General features: G+C 34.8%; 1 protein-coding gene across 16 annotated transcripts in view; it reads right to left on the bottom strand.

Annotated features, from left to right (window-relative positions):
- LOC114281024 (E3 ubiquitin-protein ligase XBAT33) overlaps nucleotides 1–22500 on the bottom strand; it is a 51687-nt gene that overhangs the window by 15557 nt on the left and 13630 nt on the right. For 2 of the 16 annotated variants that reach the window (XM_082902475.1, XM_082902466.1), the window contains exons 11-12: nucleotides 8961–9032; nucleotides 7386–8327 (exon numbers count right to left, since the gene is read on the bottom strand). The exons of 9 other annotated variants lie outside the window; for them this stretch is intronic. The gene's annotated coding sequence lies outside the window, so the exon portion shown is untranslated. Of the gene's footprint in view, nucleotides 1–124; nucleotides 4333–7385; nucleotides 8328–8960; nucleotides 9033–22500 lie in introns of those variants that run through there. 5 more of the 16 variants (XM_082902477.1, XM_082902469.1, XM_082902478.1 and 2 more) reach the window with 3 other exon arrangements.

Here is a 22500-nt window from a genome sequence, read left to right on the forward strand (position 1 = left end):
ATAGAAATAATCTAACACAATATATGAGGTTTAACAAAGGTATAAATACCACCTGCATAAACAATACCGATACTAAAACATCCACAAGGCCTGCATATTCATATCCCACTGAGACCAAACCTCATTTCTTTTTTCCTTCAATTCATTTGAAGTTCATATATGCTACTCAATTCACGAGTTAAATTCATTATCTTTCAACAACCAAAATGAGATTACAACTCAATGGTTTCCAATTATGCAATAGACACATAAACACTTCAAACCTGTCATTTTACGGATGTCATCCGAAGGAATCAACACCCATTTATACATGAAATTTTGGGTCTTTCACCTAGGACACTTCGGCTAACTTGTTTTAAATGGAGTCCATCCTCTTTCTCCTCCCAAACAAATATACATAAGCAATGTATTTATAAACATAATCACATATGGAGTACATCCTTTTTCTCCTTCCAATAAACATACATATACAATGTATTTATAACATGATCATATTCAATGACACCGACAATGGATTAGCACTAAATTGCCTAATCCTCTTGTAATTTCTACAACAATTATAGCTATCCTCCACCAATTATTTTCAAAGAGATATTCAATATCAAAATAGATAGTTTATTTAAAACTTCCATAGGTGAGACAATACATATCCAATCACCATTTATAACCATAACTTTCCAATTTCACATTTCGATGTTAATCCTAATTATTTATGCAAGATAATGATTTAATCAAATTAGGGAAAAATTCCCCTTTTTACCAAATCTCAACCCAAACACCAAAAACAACTATTTTGGTACAACATGATCTTATATTCAAGCCTCATACTCATTTATCTCATATTCATCAAATACCCCTTTTATCTTTTCATTTCACACCCAAATCCTAGATTTGTCCAAACCACAACCAAATCTCATCATCTATACACAATAGCGAATAACTAAGCTAAAAACCATATTAAAGTGTAGAAAATCCCTACCTCAAGAAGAGAAGACGAGCAAAGCAAGGTTAAACTCCAAAAATGACGAAACCCACTTTTACTTAGATCAATACGAAGCTCTTGAAACCCTCTACCTTATTCTCAAAGACACTAGGGTTAAGAACTCAATGGATTTAGATGAAATCTTAGAGAGAAGGTGAGTTTCTAGATAGAGAAGCTCAAGATTTGGAAAATTTGAGACTTTTAGAGAGAGAGAAAGCAGAACATGATCTGAAATGTCACTTTCATGATCTGTTATAACACAGTCCGCTTGAGCGTGGAAAGTCTCGCTTGAGCGTAAGACACAAACTCTCGCTCGTGCGTGAAACCCTGCGCTTGAGCGTGAAATACGCTCTCCCAATATTTTTGCAGACACAATCCCCACTCGAGCGCCCGAATGCCTTCTTGAGCGTGGAGTGAAATTTGTGAAGCCCGCTCGAGCGCAAGAGCCAAATTCTGGGCAACAAAGACTTGGAAAAACAAGCAACCAACTTGTTCCAAATACACAACTACAACCCAATAACCAACATTAAGGGGAAGACAAGGGAAGCAAGACATGAACCACCATACAAACTCGAGTCCGGAACACCACAAGAGACGGGTCAAAACTGGGGTCGGTATACACCATGAGACCAGTGCTCTAGATGGCCTCAGAACTTCCCAAGCATGTTTAGAGGAGTAACCACTCTTTGAAGGTAACCAAACAGCTTCATCAGATCTGTGCAGATTAGAAATAAGGGTATGATGAGTTAAAGCAATAAGTTGCTGAATTACTCTATTTCTTGATCCAGGCCAACGCCAGAATCAGCAACTATAATACTTGAAACATTCACATAAAGAGCTCTACCAATAGTCTGCACAATTCTACTTCCAAAATATTGATAAAAAAGTCCCACTAGATGCCAGTAATCAAGTCATAAGAAGGTGGATCTGCCATTCCCTATTTTGTAATAAATAAGAGGCTGCCCAATCTCTCTAAGCTTGAATATCTTCCTTATAGTCCATGAGGAATCTTTTGGACATCAATAAACCAAAAGCATTGATCCTTTAAAATATAGGTATGTATCCATTCAACCCAAAGTGAATCAGCATTCACACTTATAGCCCAAAGGTGTTTAATCATATTGACTTTATTCCAAATTTTCAGCAATCTAAAACCTAACCCTCTCCTTGTTTAGGAACACAAATACTCTCGCACTTAACTTTGGCCCTTACTTGCTTAAGCTCAGAACTAGACCATAAAAAGGCTCTAATCAAACTTTTCACCTCCTTTAGAATTCTTTGAGGTAAAATAAAAAGGGAACTCCAATAAATCTATACACTAAACAATACTATTTGAATACGTTGCATGCTTCCCCCATATGACGAGCTTATTTGCCCACAACCGAATCTTAGAGCTTATTCTCTTCTTCAGTTGAAGACAATCCTCATACCTCAATCTTTTGGAAATAAGAGGCAAACCCAAGTATTTGATGGGTAATAGACCCTCACGAATTGGAAGAACAATCAGTAAATCAGTTTTTAAAACAGAAGAAATCCCAGCAAAGAAGACAGCACTCTTCTGTAGATTAGGTTGAAGTCCAGACCATAAATGGAACTAATGTAAAGTGTCATTTATAATTCTGAATGACTGAATATCAACCCCACACAAAAGAAAAAGATCATCCACAAAAGCTAAGTGACTGATACCCAAAGTTGGCACTTAGGATGGAAAGTAAACTAACCGTGAATCAAATTATACTTAAGACGAGCACATAACTAAAAGAAAAAGATAAGGGGAAATTGGATCCCGTTGCCTTAAACCTTTTCCTCCCTTAAAATAACCTTCCAATTCTCCATTCAACAAAATGGAATAACTAGCTGTGGACACACTGAATAACTCGAGAAATAAACCTAATTGGAAACTCCATAGCAACCATTATTTTGAACAAAAAATCCCACCTTACAGAGAGGTTAGGTTATCATTTATATTTGCTTCTTCTATTCAATAGTACCATCAATCTATATATTATGTTTTATGGATCCTCACATGTTTAGGGGCATTTCACTTGCAAGTATTAGTTATTGGATTCTCCTTTTTGATACTGCATTATCTACAAATCCTATCTTTGCTTCTGTCTATTGTAATAATCGTGACTATAATGCTTGTATTTATCATTATGCGATCGTTACTTTATTTTTATTTTTATTTAAAATTTTATTTCCTGGTGCAGGAATCACGTGAATGAATCTTTGTTAGGGTACTAGTCTATCTCTGATCTTCTACGATGTTGGCAAAAATCGAGCAATGGTGACGTCACTGATGCATTTTGCACTAATAGATGGGAATGTAATTTTTTAATGCATCACAATTTTGTTCTAGAATTGGGCTCTCTATCAGGTTTTTGAAAAGCAAAGTTCTATGCTTGTTTCTTATTTTTGATTGCACATTTCTAAAGCAAGGATTGAATACACTGTATATTTTTATTTTGATGAAGCAAATAAGAAAAATACCCATCAGTTGTAAACAAACAACACAAGAAACAAACTGGCCCTTTTTTTTTTATCAGCCAAAAGGAAATATATTGATTAATAAAAAAGTACAAATACAGTGAAATTACATCAATAACCTTACCAAGAAGGTACATGCAGTTGGCCTTATCATAGCAATAGTTATTGTGTGGTATTTTACTAAGTTACTGCACAAGAATAATGGAGTCATTTCTTATGTTCACCTTTCTTATTAATCATCAGAGGGGTTGGTTTTGTAACTATTGACAGTCATATATGTTTGGAGGAGTTTAGGAACAGAGAAAGTGTACAAGTGCTCCTATTTGCAAGTGTATTTATGACATTGAATATATCCAAGCCTAGCTATCTATTCGACAGACGGAGGCGGATTGATTTTTTTTTTTGAATCCACCTATACAACGAACGAATGGTGGATTAAAGATTTCTAGGCCGCAACTGAACTGTGACCACCCCTACATAGCATACATAAACGTTTGATTATTTTTGAACGAGTAAAATATTTATATATCAAGAAACATAAACATTGACAGAGGATAAAAGCTCAACTAAATGTAAAGGGGGGGAGGGGACAGGCCACCCAACTGGCAGAAAGTGTGTTGCTTGCTTGAGCTCCAACTACCCAGTGAGCTGCTCTGTTTTTTGACTGCCAAATCCAAGAGAAGTTCAGTTCCCATTGCGAGCCAGCCAGCAGAGATCAAACACCACTGCCATACTTTCCCAAGGAGGGACAGTTTCTGAGACACAGAGCTTAACAATAGTCTGGTTATCACTCTCAATTTCAACAGACGAAGGTTGTGATTTTTGGCCAAAAAACATGCTAAGCGCACAGCTTGTGCTTCGGCCTGTTGAATATAATACACGGAGAGTGGGTTCAAATGATTTTTATCAATGATATTTTTTTTTGTATTGACTTGTGAAGAGTAAACAAGATGCTTAACAAAAAAGAATTTTTGATAAGTAATGGAATGAATAGGATTTCTTTCAAAAACTTCACGCTTAGGTTAATTAATTTTCGCCTAATTAATCTTTGAAAAGTCGGGGTGTTACTGTAATTGAGCAACATGAGAGAACATGATAAATGATAACTAATAAAATAAAAATATATAGACACGTAATATTTCAGAAATATCTAATAATTTTTCGACAAAAAGTGTTCAATGATTTCTTTTTTTTTTTGTGTGTTCAATACTACTCAATGTCACGTTCTCTCTCCTCAATATGATCTATGATGAAATATTTAGGGCCCCTACCCTGGCCTGCTCTAGCCCTTTCTTAGTCTACCATTGAAAGCAACTCAAATAAGTAACCATTTGATTATCGTAGGGCTTGTTTTGTTTCGTTTTGTTTTTTGTGTTTTTTTTGGTTTAAACTAAGGTTATTATCAAGTTATATTTCGATAATTTTTGAAGAGTAACATTATTTAAACTAAAAAATTTGATTATTTTTAAAATTAAATTATTTAAGTCATATCTTGTTCTCATGTTTTCTTAAATCATTCATAAATCATCTTATTTATACATTATTGACTCTAAAAAATGAACTCGTATATATATATATATATATATATATTCAAGTAAAATAAAGAACCTCTTTAGAAATATTAAATCGGGGTAATTACATTATAATGATGGCAGGAAAAAAAAATAAAAATTTATAATTATAATTATTAATATTCATTAATTTTTTTTAATAATTTATAATTATTATTTCTAAAAACTCACTTATTTGATATTTCCCTTATCAAGTACAACCCAAACTTTCCATTTTTGGAATCAGAATACTTCTCATCAAACCCACCACCATCCACGACAGTATTTCAACAATCTCTCTCTCGTTAGACATACTGAAAACATAGGACTACCATTGTAGAAACTTATACATCACCATTGCACACTTTCCAATTTTTTTTAATCAATTTGTAGAAACTCATGAACGCCACATTCTTTCTCCACTATGATCTTTATATATTTTCATTCTTTCAACATGTTCTTTCTGACATCCCTCGTCCCAAATTTCATTCTTTCAATTTGTTCTTTCTCACATCCCACATCCCTCATCTCCTCCTATTCCTTACCCTCTCCCAGTTCACTCTTCGTCCCAGATCCCACATCCTTCCTACTACATCCCTCGTCTCTCTCCTCTTCCTCTTCCTCCTCCTTCCCACTGTTATTTCATCATTCTCATCATTTTCGTGCTGAAATGCCAAAGTCATCGTTGACGGAGGGTGATCCGACGATAAGGTTCAAATCGGCTATGTCTCGCTCAAAAATCAAGGTAAGCCACCATTGTTCATGCAATACTTATTGAGTTCATCTGGATGGAGATAAGCCACCATTGCTAACAATGGCAAGGTGGCAAGTCATACCTCCACGTGCGAGAGGAATGGGCTGTTGTCTCTAACTCCCTCTATATTGAGTGAGTAGCAAAATATACAAGTTGGTGAATATCTCTGTGAAGGTGAGAAGAGAGTGTATATCTCAGGTTCTCTTTGTGGACGTAGGCATTGAAGTCTAACCACGTAAATTTTGTGTTTTATTTCTGGCACTTTAGGTAGTATGGCCTTAAAATCCAAAAATTAGTATTAGAGCTCAAGTTTAGCAAAGGAAGTCAAAATAAAGTCTCAATACTCTGTTTTCCGAAATTGCCAAAAATCAAATTACTCAAAATCAATTTTTTAGCATACCAAAAGAATCGTCTTGATGAGACCAATCTAAGACCCACGAAGAATAGCTCGAGATAAGATTAGACGCTTCATCACATATCCTCCAAAGTTGGAGAGTAAAGGCCACGCGCATATACGTGCCACAAGCTCGTCTAAAGGTTGAGAATGAGATTGCCAAATTTGATGATTTAAATATTATCAGACAAATGTCATTTTTAAAAGTTGTTCTTACTCAGCAATTAAGACTTGTGGTGCGATGACTCCCTAGTCAGGAGTGCAAATCCCCCATGTAACAACCCAGATTTTTAATTATTTTATAGAATTTATACTAATATTATTTAATCACAGTTAGGAAAATATATAATTTATTATATATTATTATGTGTAATTCTGTAAAATAATATAATTATTAAAAAGTTTAGGGGTCAAAATATTCTGTAGAATTTATACTAATATTATTTAATCACAGTTAAGAAAATATATAATTTATTATATATTATTATGGGGGGAGTGAGTTAGTGGTCTACCACTATTTTGAAATTGGGCTGAGAATTATCTAATTAATTCTACAGTTATGCTAATAGGTCTTCAAGCTGTTGTATGGCTAACTTTAAGACTTCTTGTTTTACAGTTAGTTGTCTATTTATTTGAGAAATTTTTAAACTGTAATTTTCTAGAGATTTGCTAGATGCTAATGATAAAAGAAATTGATACCTTAATTTTTTATCTTCTAATTCTTGTATAAGCTCAATACGGATTCTGATTTTAATCCTAAGTCCTTCATCTAAAGGCATACAATTTTGATTTTTTAAATTCTTTTATGAACAATATTTCCTTAATATTTTTACTCGGGTTGCTCTCTTGTATTCTAAAATTCTTTTCTATGGCAAAAACTATTTTTAGGCAATGTTTGCTTTCATTACATGTACTCTCACCTTGAAGCTAAGCCTCGTTCAACATAATACATTTTTATTTTCTATTTTTTTTATTTTTCCCTTTCTGCCTACAATTTGCCCTCCAACGCCAAACCACGGCTCACACGGGCTCTTCAGCTAAGGTCACTCAGTAATAAAATAGAAAACATCAGATACTACGAAGGTGCAAAGCATGTAATATTAATGAGCAAACAAGCATTCCATAAACTTAATTTTTCCAAAAAGAAAAAAAAAATTAAGAATAGAAGAGTTATCCTTTTGAAATATTTAAGGAAAAAGAGAAACTACTCACACTTCATATAAATAAGAAATGTACTTACAAATATTATATTACAGACTCTGAAATTCTGAAAGACTTAGTACACTTAAAGGTTTTTGAGAGGGGTTTGGAAATTTTTTACAAAGCAGAGTGAAGGGAAATTTTTCATTCTGCCTCTTCCGTTGGCATGGATGCCAATTTATACAACACAAAAGGAGAATAAAACAAAAGTCTAAGACCTAGTCTTGATGGCTCACTTAATCTAGACGGTGAAATTTTTCAAAAATCCTAATAAAGCATAGTAATAGGCTTTTTGACAAAATTTCCACATATGTTGACGGACAATTATATGCATATATATATAAGGACAATTATATGCATATTTTGACAACCTCCTAATAAAGACAAATAAAGGTTTAGGATAATGATGCCGGGTACTGCTTTGAGCCTCATCGCACATTATTCAATCTTCCTTTTTAGACAACTTTGACACTATAATTTATTACAAGACACGTGTAAGGATTTTCACAACTTTTCTTTAATAAAGCAGGGTAGGGGTCATCTGCTTTATTAAAGTAGTGAGTGAAAGAAAAATCTTATCACTGACAAACTCAAATAATTATAGACACAAATATTTACAGAATCTTGTCCTTTCTTGGCGTGCATTTCTCTGATAATTGAAGAGTCTTTATCTTCTACGGATTGTCTTCTTTTACTGAAGTACCAATTATTGATGTCGACTCTTGGCTGCTGGATCTTCAAAACGGATTCTTTGTGAAAGATTTTCAAAGTTTGAAGAGTCAAAAATCTTGGAACTATTACAATATTTTCAAAATATTATGAGTCTTAATTTTGAAGTACACCCTCATCAAAGTTGCGTGCGAAGCGTGGTGGGTACCATAGGAGTAATAGATTCAGTTCCCGCTAGTTTTTTATTTTCTAGTAGAAATATTTTTCCCGAGTTAGCCCAAAAATATATACCTGATGAGATAACAAATACTTCTTTAGAAAATTTAGATATAGAAAAGTATGAATTAGAAGAGTTTGATTTTGAAGAAAAAGGAGACTATTGGAACCTAGAAGATTTTCAACAAACAGTTAACCTAGAATTAATTTTTGCAAAAATAAGAATATTAAAGAAAAAACCAGCATACAGAAGAACAGAAAATGATTTAGATGAAATAATAAGATTAGCTGAAACAATAGAGATTTTAGGAGAACAGGCCATGAAATATTGGGAAAGAAATAAAGTTTTAGTCAGTTTAGATATAAAAAATAAAGATTATAGGATTACATCAGCACAAATAGATCATACGCCAGCAGATGTAGAAGAATTTAGAACACTGATTAAGGAATTATTAGATTTAGGAGTAATTAAACCTAGTAATAACCCGCATAGGAGCGCTGCATTAATGGTTAGAAATCATGCAGAGATAAAAAGAGGAAAAACTAGAATGATTATAAATTATAAAAAATTAAATGATAATACAGAAGACGATAAATATAACATTGATAAAGATCAACTCATAAACAGAATACAGATAGCAAGAATATTTAGTAAATTTGATTGTAAGTCAGAATTTTGACAGATAAAAATGGAAAAAGAAAGCATACCTTGGACAACCTTTTGTTGCTCACAAAGACATTACGAATGGCTAGTTATGCCTTTTGGATTAAAAAATGTACCTTCCATATTTCAGCGTAAGATGAATAGCATATTTAATAAATATAAATTAATATTGGTATATATAGATGACATATTAGTATTCAGTTCAGATAAAAATAGTCATATAGATCATTTATAAATAATGGGATAATAATTAGCAAGAAAAAGATGGTATTGAATAAGCCTTATATAGAGTTTTTAGGAATGGAGTTAGGAGATGGAAAAATTAGGTTACAATCTCACAAAGTTAAGAAAATTTTAGATTATCTAGATAAATTAGAAGATACAAAACAACTTCAATCATTTTTAGAAATTTTAAATTATGCACAGATGTATATTCCTAACCTTAATAAAATAATAAGACCTCTATATAGTAAGACCACACCCACAGGACAAAAATATTTCAATCAACAAGATATAACTCTAGTTAGAAAAATTAAAGACATTTATAGAAATTTACTAGACCTACAACTTCCCTTAGAGTCAGAATATATAGTTGTAGAAACAAACGCAAGTCAATTAGGATGGGGAACAATATTATTAGCTAAACCTAATAAGTATGATAGTAAAAAAAAAGAACGCATTTGTAGATACAGTTCTGAAAAATTTAAAGAAAAAGACACGACCATGACTAACCTAGATTTTGAAATATTAGGAGTGGTATATGCAATAAACAAATTTAGATTATTTTTACACAAACCCTTTACAATTAGGACAGACTGTGAAGCTATAGTTAGATTTCATAATAAACTTAACGAGCGCAAATTAAGTACCAGAAGATGGACAAAATTTTTAGATTGTATAGTAAGACAAGGATATAAAGTAGAATTTGAACATATTAAAGAGAGTGACAATAGGTTAACAGATTGGTTAAGTAAGAAAATTTATTTAGAAAAAGAAAATAATCAGCTTAATTTTTGTGCAGATAATGGAGAACAGCAAAACCATGAACTTTGGGGGATTCGCTCTTCCCATTCATGAAGGCAGAAACAAGTTCAGACCATTAACATGAATTGAGCTAGACCCAGTTCAACAGTGTCTTCTAGATAACCTTTGGAACAATCATAACCACCCAGCTAAACGTCTGTCAGTCCTAAACTCTCTTAGTATATATTTTTCTAAAATTCAAAATAAACCTTTGTTTAAAAGTTTTTCTTTCTATGTAGTAGCTAAAGGAACCAAGCTTGGTATTTACCATGACTGGATAGAAGTTGAACCCTTAGTTAAAAATTTTCCTATACCTCAGTATAAAGGATTTTTTGATCTTGAGTCAGCCAGTACCTATGCCGGAAGACAAATAGGAACCAGTTACTTTATCAGCCAAATAGCTAAAAATTACCTAGACACATTGGGCAAGATGCAGTCAACCATTCTTGTTACCAGTGGAGTTCTAGTTAGCCAGATAATTGGAAGCAGTAGTACTGAAAGCAGTAGTTCTAACCCTCAGATAGATTCTCAAAATTCTCTTCAAATGTACAGACATTATGAAGGCCTTACCAGAAATTTCAAGAAAATTATGGAGGCAAAAGAGTCAGTGAAGAGCTAGGCCAGCTCCGAGACGAGGAAAAACAATTGAGAGCAACCATTTGAACCCTAACCAACCAGCTTAAAAAATTAGCTCCAGGAAAAACAGCTGCTCCCTTTCCTAACCAAGAAATCAGACAACTCACCAGTGAGGAATTTGACCAATTGAGGGCTAGAATGTATTTCTTCAGACATTCTATCATTCGATCTTTTTGTGAGAAAAGCCAAGAAATATAAGACCTCAAACCCCATACATACACCTTAGTCGAAGATAGCAGAAATAGCGAGCTAGTCACTATTCAGCAGTTTCTTCAAGATCTCTCCATAGCAGGAGTCCAATGCCCTGGTATGGCTTATCAATGGACTTATCTTTACGAAGATGAAGATCAGCCCTGCTTAGAAGAGGAAAGATGTATAAAGAGGTCAAAACATTTTGGTCGATGCCAGTGTAATTTAGATTTCAGTATCTGCCTTTGCCAGATAAATCTAGCAACGTTCGAACCATTGGAGATAGAGATTAGAGGCGAAACGCGTTATCTAACAGCCTCACAATTGTTAGATTACGGCTTTGTCTCCAGAATAATTTTTTCAGATTTAGATCAGACAGATAGCTTTGGGAATAAACTTGCTCATCAGTACTTTGTGTAATGGAAGAGCAACATCCATATGTAGAAGCATTAATTGATAGCAGACTGCCAGAGTGGAAATGAATAATGTGCAATCAGCTAAACATAAAATGTACTACTGAGGAACATCGACATTTCCAGGATACCCAGAACTTCTCAATCAGAGACCCTGACCATGTAGAAGATTTTCACTCAAAGATCAGCTCAATAAATAGAGAAAATTTGCTAACAATCCTCTATTAGCATATAATGGAAATTATGGACGTCTAGTCTGCGAAGATAAAAATTAGAAGATATATTGTAACTTAGCTATCCTAGGATATCCCTTCAGCAAAGAGACATTCGTCGATGAAAGCTAGTATCCCAACTATCAGCATAGCGTCTCTCATGAGTCACCAGTAATGGGAGAAGATGACCAAGATAATCAATGGAACGATGAGCCAGCCATGGGGGATGGGGATGATTTTTACGACCAACTCTCAGTGGCAGACCTGGACAATCTCTCAGACAGAATGTATGGATGAAAAAAAAAAAAAATAGGGTGCACTTCAAAATTAAGACTCATATAATATTTTGAAAATATTGTAATAGTTCCAAGATTTTTGACTCTTCAAACTTTGAAAATCTTTCACAAAGAATCCGTTTTGAAGATCCAACAGCCAAGAGTCGACATCAATAATTGGTATTTCAGTAGAAGAAGACAAAATCCGTAGAAGATAAAGACTCTCTTTAATTATCAGAGAAATGCACGCCAAGAAAGGACAAAAGATTCTGTAAATATTTGTGTCTATAATTATTTGAGTCTGTCAGTGATAAGATTTTTCCTTCACTCACTACTTTAATAAAGCAGATGACCTCTACCCTGCTTTATTAAAGAAAAGCTGTGAAAATCCTTACACGTGTCTTGTAATAAATTATAGTGTCAAAGTTTTGTCTAAAAAGGAGGATTGAATGATTTGCGATGGGGCCCAAAGCAGTACCCGGCATCATTATCCTAAACCTTTATTTGTCTTTATTAGGAGGTTGCCAAAATATGCATATAATTGTCCTTATATATATATGCATATAATTGTCCGTCAACATATGTGAAAATTTTGTCAAAAAGCCTATTACTAGGCTTTATTAGGATTTTTGATAAATTCCACCGTCTAGATTAAGTGAGCCATCAAGACTAGGTCTTAGGCTTTTGTTTTATTCTTCTTTTGTGTTGTATAAATTGGCATCCATGCCAACAGAAGAGGTAGAATGAAAAATTCCCCTTCACTCTGCTTTGTAAAAAATTTCCAAACCCCTCTCAAAAACCTTTAAGTGTACTAAGTCTTTCAGAATTTCAGAGTCTGTAATATAATATTTGTAAGTATATTTCTTATTAATATGAAGTGTGAGTAGTTTATCTTTTTCCTTAAATATTTCAAAAGGATAACTCTTCTATTCTAAAAATTTATTTTCTTTTTGAAAAAACTAAGTTTATGGAATGCTTGTTTGCTCATTAATATTACATGCTTTGCACCTTCGTAGTATCTGCTGTTTTCTATTTTATTACTGAGTGACCTTAGCTGAAGAGCCCGTGTGAGCCGTGATTAGGCGTTGGAGGGCATATTGTAGGTAGAAAGGGAAAAGTAAAAAAAATAGAAAATAAAAATATACTATGTTGAACGAGGCTTAGCTTCAAGGTGGGAGTAAATGTAATGAAAACAAACATTGCCTAAAAATAGTTTCGCCATAGAAAAGAATTTTAGAATACAAGAAGAGCAACCCGAGTAGCAATATTAAGGAAATATTATTCATAAAAGAATTTAAAAAATCAAAATTGTATGCCTTTAGATGAAGAACTTAGGATTAAAATCAAAACCAGTACTGAGCTTATACAAGAATTAGAAGATCAAAAATTAAGGTATCAATTTCCCTAGAAAATTACAGTTTAAAAATTTCTTAAATAAATAGACAGCTAACTGTAAAACAAGAAGCCTTAAAGCTAGCCATGCAACAGCTTGAAGACCTATTAGAATAACTGTAGAATTAATTAGATAATTCTCAGCCCAATTTCAAAATAGTGGTAGACCACTAACTCACTCCCCCCATAATAATAAATAATAAATTATATATTTTCCTAAATGTGATTAAATGATGAGGCAGATGGATGGCAACCTCCTCCCCTGAGTGGTTTCAAAATTAATTGTGACGCAATTTTCAGCAAGGCAACTACAAAAGCTTCTATTGCTGCTATACTTAGAGATCCTGAGGGACGTCTTCTTGATGGACAAGCCTCCTCTCTTCTCTCTAGTTTTGCCCAACAGGCCGAAACACAAATTGTGCGCTTAGCATGCTTTTTGGCCAAAAATCACAACCTCTCATCTGTTGAAATTGAAAGTGATAACCAGACTATTGTTAAGCTCTGTGTCTCAAAAACTGTCCTTCCTTGGGAAAGTATGGCGGTGGTGTTTGATATCCGTTGGCTAGCTCGCAATGAGAACTGGACTTTCTCTTAGATTCGGCAGTAAAAAAACAGAGCAGCTCACTAGGTAGCTGGAGCTGAAGCAAGCAATACCCTTTCTGCTAGTTCGACGACCTATCCCCCTTTACATTTAGTTGAGCTTTTATCCTCTAATGTCAATGTTTCTGCTCCTTGATATATAAATATTTTACTCGTTCAAAAAAAATCCCAACATTTATCTATGCTAAATACAGGTGGTCGCGGTTCGGTTGCGGTCAGGAAATCTCTAATCCGCCATTCGTTCGTCAGATAGACGAGTTGAAAAAAAATCAATCCTCATCCGTCCGCCGAATTGACGAATGCGGATTAAGCGAATTGGTGGATTGACGGATGGATGCGAATGGATTTGGCGGTTTAAACTTTTACAAATTTTAAACGGGAATACAACTTTTTTTTTTTTTTGGATAACAATCTAACTCAACATAACCAAAAGCTTATCAAGTAAATTGTCAAATACCAATAATAACAAAACTATTTCATTACTTTTTTTATTCATAAACTATTTATTTTGATTTTTTTTTCAAAAATTACAAAATAAAGCCTTATAATTTTGCACAAAAATACCAAATATCAATCTTTGCCATTTGATAAAACGATTTCCGAATTGAAAACAAATTGACAAAATAACATAATATTTAAAATCTTTTTCAATTGAAAACATAAACAGAATATCTAAACAAATTGAAAACACAAAGTCTTACAAATTACCAAGAGTGCTCATGATTTGGCGGTTCGATTACGGCTAAAGAAACCTTAAATCCGCCATTCGTCCTAAACTAGGCAGATTGGAAAAAATCAAATCGCAACTGTCCACTCGTTATCACGCATCCGTCCAAAATGCGACGGATTAGTTCGATTCGATCGATTTGGAAGAATCAAAATATTCATTGCCCAACCCTAATGCTAAGTTTGGTTTGTTACAATGAAAGTAGAATGAAATGAAATGTTCATTTCTTAGTCTGTATGAATTATTTCATTTGTACTGTATTCTTCATCATTTTTTTGGTGAGCCAAATCTATGGACATTCAAATGACATTAACATTTGATTCAAACCAAATTCAAATGACTCAAACATTTCTTGAGAGAGGTTTGGGCTACTTCCATAAAACACATTGTTTGGGAAGGCTTTTTTTTTTTTTTTTTTTTTTTTCTTTTAATACTTCAATCATGTTATATATATTGATTTGTGAGAATTGACAAATAAGAATATAATAAAAATAGATGGGTGCCCAAACAACAGAACTTCAAACGCAACCTGGGAATAGAACAAACATATTGATTCGTGAGAATTGACAAATAAGAATATAATATAAATAAATAAATAAAAATAGATGGGTCCCCAAACAACAGAACTTCAAAGGCAGCCAGGGGGTAGAACAAAAAAAAAAAAATATTAAAAAAAAAAGCAACCTGGGGGATTTGAACTCCTGACCAAGGAGTCATAGCACCACAAGTCTTAATCGCTAAGCCTAAAGAACTTTTAAAAATTACATTTGTTCGATAAATATTTAAATCATCAAATTTGGCAGCCTCATCTTCAACCTCTAGACGAGCTTGTGGCACGTATTTGCGCGTGGCCTTTACTCGCTAACTTTGGAGGACACGTGAAGAAGCGTCTGATCTTATCTCGGGCTATTCTTCGTGGGTCTTAGCCTCGTCTCTTCGAGACTATTCTTCTGGTATGCTCAAAAATTGATTTTGAATAATTTGATTTTTGGCAATTTTAGAAAACAAAGTATTGAGACTCTGTTTTGACTTCCTTTGCTCACCTTGAGCTCTAATACTAATTTTTGGGTTTTAAGCCCAAACTACCTAAACTATTAGAAATAAAACACACAAACGTGGGTCTTAGACAAGTTGGTGTATATCTCGAGCTATTCTTCGTGGGTCTTTGACTCGTCTCATCAAGATGATTCTTTTGGTATGCTAAAAAATTGATTTTGAGTAATTTGATTTTTGGCAATTTCAAAAAACAGAGTATTGAGACTTTATTTTGACTTCCTTTGCTAAACTTGAGCTCTAATACTAATTTTTTGGTTTTAAGGCCATACTACCTAAACTGTCAGAAATAAAACACAAAATTTACGTGGTTAGGCTTCAGTGCCTACATCCACAAAGAGAACCTGAGATATACACTCTCTTCTCACCTTCATAGAGATATACACCAACTTGTATATTCTGCTACTCACTCAATATAGAGGGAGTTAGAGACAACAGGCCATACCTCTCGCACGTGGAGGTATGACTTGCTACTTTGCCATTGTTAACAATGGAGGCTTACCTCTACCCACATGAACTCAACAAGTATTGCATGAACAATGGTGGCTTACCTTGATTTTTGAGCGAGAAGTAGCCAATCTAAAGCTTATTGCCGACTCACCCTCCGTCAACAATGACTTTGGCATTTCAACGCGCAAATGATGAGAAAGATGAAATGGCAATGGGAAAGAGAAAGAGGAAGAGGAGGGGAGAGACGAGGGATGTGGGATGTAGGATTTGGGACGAAAGATGAAATGGCATGGGGAAGGAGAAGGAAGAGAAAGAGGAAGATGAGGAAAGAGATGAGGGATGTGGGATCTGGGACGAACAACGAGGGATGTGAGAAGAACAAGAAATGAAATCTGGGATGAGGGACAACGAGGGACGTGAGGAAGAACGGTTGAAAGAATGAAAATATATAAAGATCATAGTGGAAGAAGAATGTGGCATTCATCAACACTAGTATTGATCACAAATTGATTCCAAAAAAATAGGAAGTTTGCGATGGTGATGTATAAGTTTTTGCAATGGTAGTCTTATGTTTTCAGTATGTCTAACGAGAGAGAGATTGTTGAAATACTGTTGTGGGTGGGGGTGGATTTGATGAGCAATATTATGATTCCAAAAATGAAAAGTTTGGGTTGTACTTAATAAGGAAAATATCAAATAAGTGGGTTTAGAAAAAATAATTATAAATTAATAAAAAAAAACTTAATAAATATTAATAATTATAATTTTAAATTTATATTTATATTTATATTTTTTTCCAGCCATTATTATAATGTAATTACCCCTATTTAATATTTCTAAAGAGGTCCTTCGCTTTACTTTAAAAAACAATATATATATATATATATATATATATATATATATGAGTTCATTTTTAGAGCCAATAATGTATAATTAAGATGATTTATGAATGATTTAAGAAAACATGAGAACAAGATATGACTTAAATAATTTAATTAAAAAAAAATCTAATTTTTTAGTTTAAATAACATTACTCTTCAAAAATTATCAAAATCTAACTTGATAACAACCTTAGTAAAAAAAAAAAAAAAAAAAAAAACCACAAGAAACAAAACAAAACAAACCTTACTATAATCAAATGCTAACTTATATACACTATTCTCGTCTGAGTTGGTTTCAATGGTGGACTAAGAAAGGCTAGAGCAGGCTAAGGTAAAGGCCCTAAATTCTTCATCATATCATAGATCATATTGGGGAAAGAGAATGTGGCATTTTTAAACAAAAAACACACAAAAAAACAAAACAAACCTTACTACAATCAAATAGTTATTGATATACAAAATTTTCCATCAGAGATCATATTAGGGAGAGAGAATGTGGCATTGAGTAGTATAAATCCAAAAATAAAAAAAAAAATCTTCAGACACTTAATTTATCGAAAAATTATTAGATATTTCAGGAATATTATGTGTTTATATATATATTTTTATTAATTATCATTTATCATGTCCTCTCATGTTGCTCAATTATTATAATGCCCCGACATTTCAAGGATTAATTAGGCAGAAACTAATTAACCTAAGTGTGAAATTTTTGAAAGAAATCCCATTCATTCCATTACTTATAAAAAATTCTTTTTCGTTAAACATCTTCTTTACTCTTCACAAGTGTGGGTGTTGATTTCCGACTACACAACTAAAAGGGAAACTCAGCTGGAAAGCACCAATAGAATAGAATGAGCCAACGACCTGCCAACAAGAAGATGAGAATTCTGCGATAGTTCATCCACCTAGGGACACTACAACGATCAAGTTAGTAAAACTTTTATCCCTCACAGATAGAAAATAGTACTTAAACTCACCAGAAAGAACTTATCTTAGACCCATGAGAGTGTCTTACCTTTATAACCAGCAATGACCTGATCCCTTAGAAGCCTCACTTCAGTGGACTCGAGTTCAATGCTCATCCTAGCCTCTCAACTAGATAGGGATGTATTCTTTATAAGCCTTATCATTAGCCAGACTGAGATAATCCCCTGTTCTTGGGCCCCGTTTGGTAGAGCTGTGGGAAAGTGATTATAACTTATAGCCTAATAGTTTATAGTTTATAACTGTGAACATAAGCTAATTTTTGACTTATAAATTAAGGTTCTCACCCACTCAAAGAATAAGTTAATTTTTGACTTACAAAAAGCTATAAGTTGTATTATTAAGCTGAACCAAACACATCAAAATAACTTAAATTAAGCTAAAAGCTGAAATAAGCTGGAAATAAGCTCTACCAAACAGGGCCTTGGACTCGTCCCTTATCAAAACACCTCGGGATTTCGGCATTACCGCAAAACATCTCGACAGTGCCATGATCACCTTAGCGACATGACTCATCCACGCGGCACCTTAGCCGACATCTCGGGCTATCTTGGCCATGTGGCGTTATTCGCAAAACACTCCCTCATAGCTACCCCCTAGGTTCTATTACCCCAGCAACCTAAGGTGATGGAACTTACATCGTTTATGTCAGCTCAAAAACGCAGATACTACTCCAACCGAGATAATGACTCGATTTCAAGTAACCAAGATTCAGTTGCCCACTTTATCAAGAATCAAGAACCAAGTTCTATTAAGCACTTTCAACCGAGATCATTCCTCCAGCCGAGGTTATTGCCTCATTTAGTTCAAGAATTTCAAACCACAATTGCGCAAGAGCTGTTACGCGCAGTCTATTCTACCATTTACTCCATGTGTCTCAATCTCATTGGCTCGTACCTAACACGCGCTATTAGATCGTTTCGTTTCTGCCCACACCGCCTGATAGACATGTCGTCCAAGGTACTTCATTACATTTTGCTGCCTTTTCTTTCCGTTCTCCCTCTGTCTTCTCTTTTTTGCAATTACAATTTCTCTCCTTGTCTCAGACTTAATTGACAAATTAGAACATGCAAGCTAAGTTAGAAAAGAATTGAAGGAAATTGGCCTTTAATTCAACATGCATGGCATGAATTCATGACATTTTGATTTATACACATTTTGATAGACACGTTGTCCAAGGTACTTCATGACATGATGAATTCTACAAGTTTCCAAGAGCTTTCCTCATAAAGTTTAGAATTAGAATTGTTGAAACACATGTTTCATGCTCTTATAACTTCTTGGAGGCTTTGATCAACTAAATATGATTCCATTGTTACAACAAACCTACTAGAATCACAGAGCCATGGAAAACCAACCTGAACACACTACTCGTGAAGAAGTGCAATTGGAGCACCACCAACCAAACCTCCCTCTTCCGTAAGCCCCCTAAATCACATCCAATACCTAACATCTTATATCACATTTTCTGCCATTGTTATCACAATATTTGTGTTTCAACATTTTGTCTATTGATTTACTATACTAACAATCTTAACAATAATTTTTTTGATTCTTTTTTTTTTTTTTTTTTTTTTTCCAGAGTTGGGGTTGATCTTTCCACCATTGAAGTTCGGTTCAAGCATCTGAATGTCAACGCAGAAGCTTACGTTGGCGGGTAGAGTACTTCCAACAATTCTCAACTTCTCCATTAATATTTTGGAGGTGAATTTTCTCAATCAGATCACATAAACATGTTTATATTTGTGTTGTAATTTGTAAATTGAACTAACCCTGTTTTCTCTCTCTGTTTCTCTCTGTTCTGAAAAGAGGTTCTTGAATTACCTCCATGTTCTTCCAAGTAGGAAGAAACCATTAACAATCCTTCATGATGTCAATGGAATCATTAAGCCTGGAGGGTGAGAATAAAAATGGAGTTGGGTTTTTTTTTTTTTTTTTTTAATTTTTTGTGTTTTACGAAAGAAAAACAATAATGACAGTTCAAAAACACTCACCATTTTTATTTTTATGCGAAAACAAATTTTTGGTATTTTTTAAAAAGTAAAATGTTTCAAAAAAATAAAGTCTTTAAAACTATTTAGAAAGTAGTTTGCTAAATAGGTTACTCTAAGCATCCTAGTTCTCATATCATTGATCTTGTTTTGCAAAATGACATTGCTCTTAGGCCCACCAAGCTCTGGAAAGACCTCATTGCTTCTAGCTTTGAGTGGAAAACTTGGTTCAAATCTAAAAGTAAGGCAGCTATGAGTTCAATTTTTTCAAAACCAAATGTTAGGGGCTTGTTTTATCTTGTGATTTTTCATAAATCTTGTTCTGAGGTGTCTTGTATTCAATAAGTTTAGGAACACGTAAATCAACATAGAACTGCCCAAAGAAAATAAATGGTTGGATAGGATTTTAAGAAATGTTTGCCGCCAACAAATCTTGTCCATAAGACATTGGGCAACATATCATGAAAGGTAGCTGTCATGGCATTGGGCAATAGTCATCTTCATTTAGTTTGTGATTGGTGATTGCTATTTCGTCTGGCTGGGGGTTGGCATTGACGGTGTTTGCCAACCCCAGGCACCGTCATAAACAGTATACCACTCTGCCATCCTCTGTTTGAAGCTTGATCACTTTAGGGTGCTTTATTGACGATCTTGAATTGGCCAATGCCTTTTTGCGAGGTGGTGATGAATCTTCTTCAAAGAGGTCAGCCTGGCTTGGTATGGGAATACCTCGAAGCGACAAGAGATGTTCGCCTTGGTCAACATGATTGTAAAATACTACATCCACCATGTGAGCTTCATCTACCCGAAAAGGTTTTTGAGAGTCTGCTATGGCTATTACCTCATTGTTGTTAATTGCTTTGACACACTGATGGTAGGTGGAGAGGATCGCAGCATATCTGTGGAGCCAAGTTCTCCCTAAGAGAGCCTAATAGGTCATCTCTACTTTTATGACATGAAACTTATTGGTGGAGCGGATTGGCCCTACTGCTAAGTTTAACTGGACATGACCTATGATTTTGATTTTTGAAACTGGTGATGGATATGGGTTGTTTGACTAGGTGCTCCTATGGGATTCTGACTGTCTAGAAATTAGAATAGGGAATTAGGTTAAGTGAGGCCCCTCCAACGATGAATCCCCTTTGACACTCCATCTCATTGATGAATATTGGGATGTAGAGGGAACGATTATCAGGGAACGATACTTGTTTGTCTGCCTCAATAAAGGATATTGTCAAGGAGTTATCTCAAAATACTTTTCTTATCGATCTGCTTACACTCATGCATGCCTTACCATGTTGCTTCGCAAGCCTTAAAAAGGCCTTGGTGGCTTCGAAGCGTGTTTCTTTAGATAAGCCAAATTAGTTGAAAAACCATTTGAACTTTGTCGACTTCTTAAGTGCTATCGCATGCCTGATCTCGAAATCTGGGCAAGTAGGAGCAACGAGCTCAGAGAGCTCACACACCATTGGTTCTACCATTTCCTTGTAATGCGAAAGCATCATGACCGTCTTGCCATTGTCTTTGTGATAAGGAAGAGGATCTTTTAAGACATCCTCTGTCTAATGGGGTAGCTCCAAGTGTGGTCTGCCATCATCTTTCGAATTAGGGATCTGAGTGCACAACATTTGATGGTACGATGTTTGATGGAACAGTGGTATATGCAATAATCTGCTCATGCCTGATCTTTTTTGGTGACAGGTCACCTTGGCTCAGGGAGCTAAACTTTTCTATCTTCTACCCAGGCATTGAGAAGTGTTTGTGCTTCGTCCACCTAGACGAGCAGAGGCAGGGGAACTTGATCAAGCTTTCTCTTTTTTGCTTGAAGATTTCCTCTTCCAAAAGTTGATCAAACTTTCTTTTTTTTTGCTTAAAGATTTCTCTTCCTCCAAAGGAGCCTTCGGCCGCCATAAGTGAGGTAGTGATACTGCCATTTGCGCCCCTGATCTTACTGTTTCAATGATGTTCTAGGCTGCGGCACATATAGTGGAAAAGTCTGGGAAGTAGTGGTTGACCAGGTGAAGCTTGTAAGTTATGGTCATCCCCTCAATACAAATTGATACCAGTTGATGTTCTTTCATCGGGTCTTGGATGTCTATTGCTTTTTCTCTAAAGTGGTGGGCATAGACCAAGATGTCTTCTCCATGCCGTTATGTTCATGAGGTGGAGAGTGGTCAGACTTTCTTTGACGTAAAAGAACTTGATATAAAACTTCTTTACCAAATCTTTGCATAAGGAGATGGAACTAGTGGCGAGGTTGGCATAACAAGAAAATGCCCAATCTGTCAAGGATTTGGAGAACTCCCTCATGTGGAGGTTTCGGTCCTTTCAGTGGACACCAAGGGCGTCAAGAAAGAGTAAAACGTGCTCTCTAACATTCCCCTTTCGCCCATCAAAGCAGACAAAACTTGGCCCACCTAAGGATCGCCCTAGAAGAAAATTCTGTCACAAAGTTGGCCAAAACTTGCCTTTTAATTGTCGTTCTCGACCTAAATTCTAAGTCATACTGACCTAGAAGCTACTCTGCCTGTCAGGTCTCCATGCTGCAACAGGGACTTTAATGGATGCTCAGTTAGCATCATAATCTTGTGGGCTTGAAAATAATGGTTCAACTTTTTCGAGGCCATTACCAAGTCCAATGTCAACTGCTCCAGAGACAGGTACCTAGTTTCTGCACTAGTTACGGTCTTGCTGACATAGTACACTGCCTTCTACTCACCTCCGTCTTCTCAGATTACCATGGCACTCACGGCGT

The sequence above is a fragment of the Camellia sinensis genome, chromosome 13 (genome assembly GCF_055761805.1).
Source record: "Camellia sinensis isolate YWXY chromosome 13, ASM5576180v1, whole genome shotgun sequence".
In the NCBI taxonomy this organism is placed as follows: domain Eukaryota; kingdom Viridiplantae; phylum Streptophyta; class Magnoliopsida; order Ericales; family Theaceae; genus Camellia; species Camellia sinensis.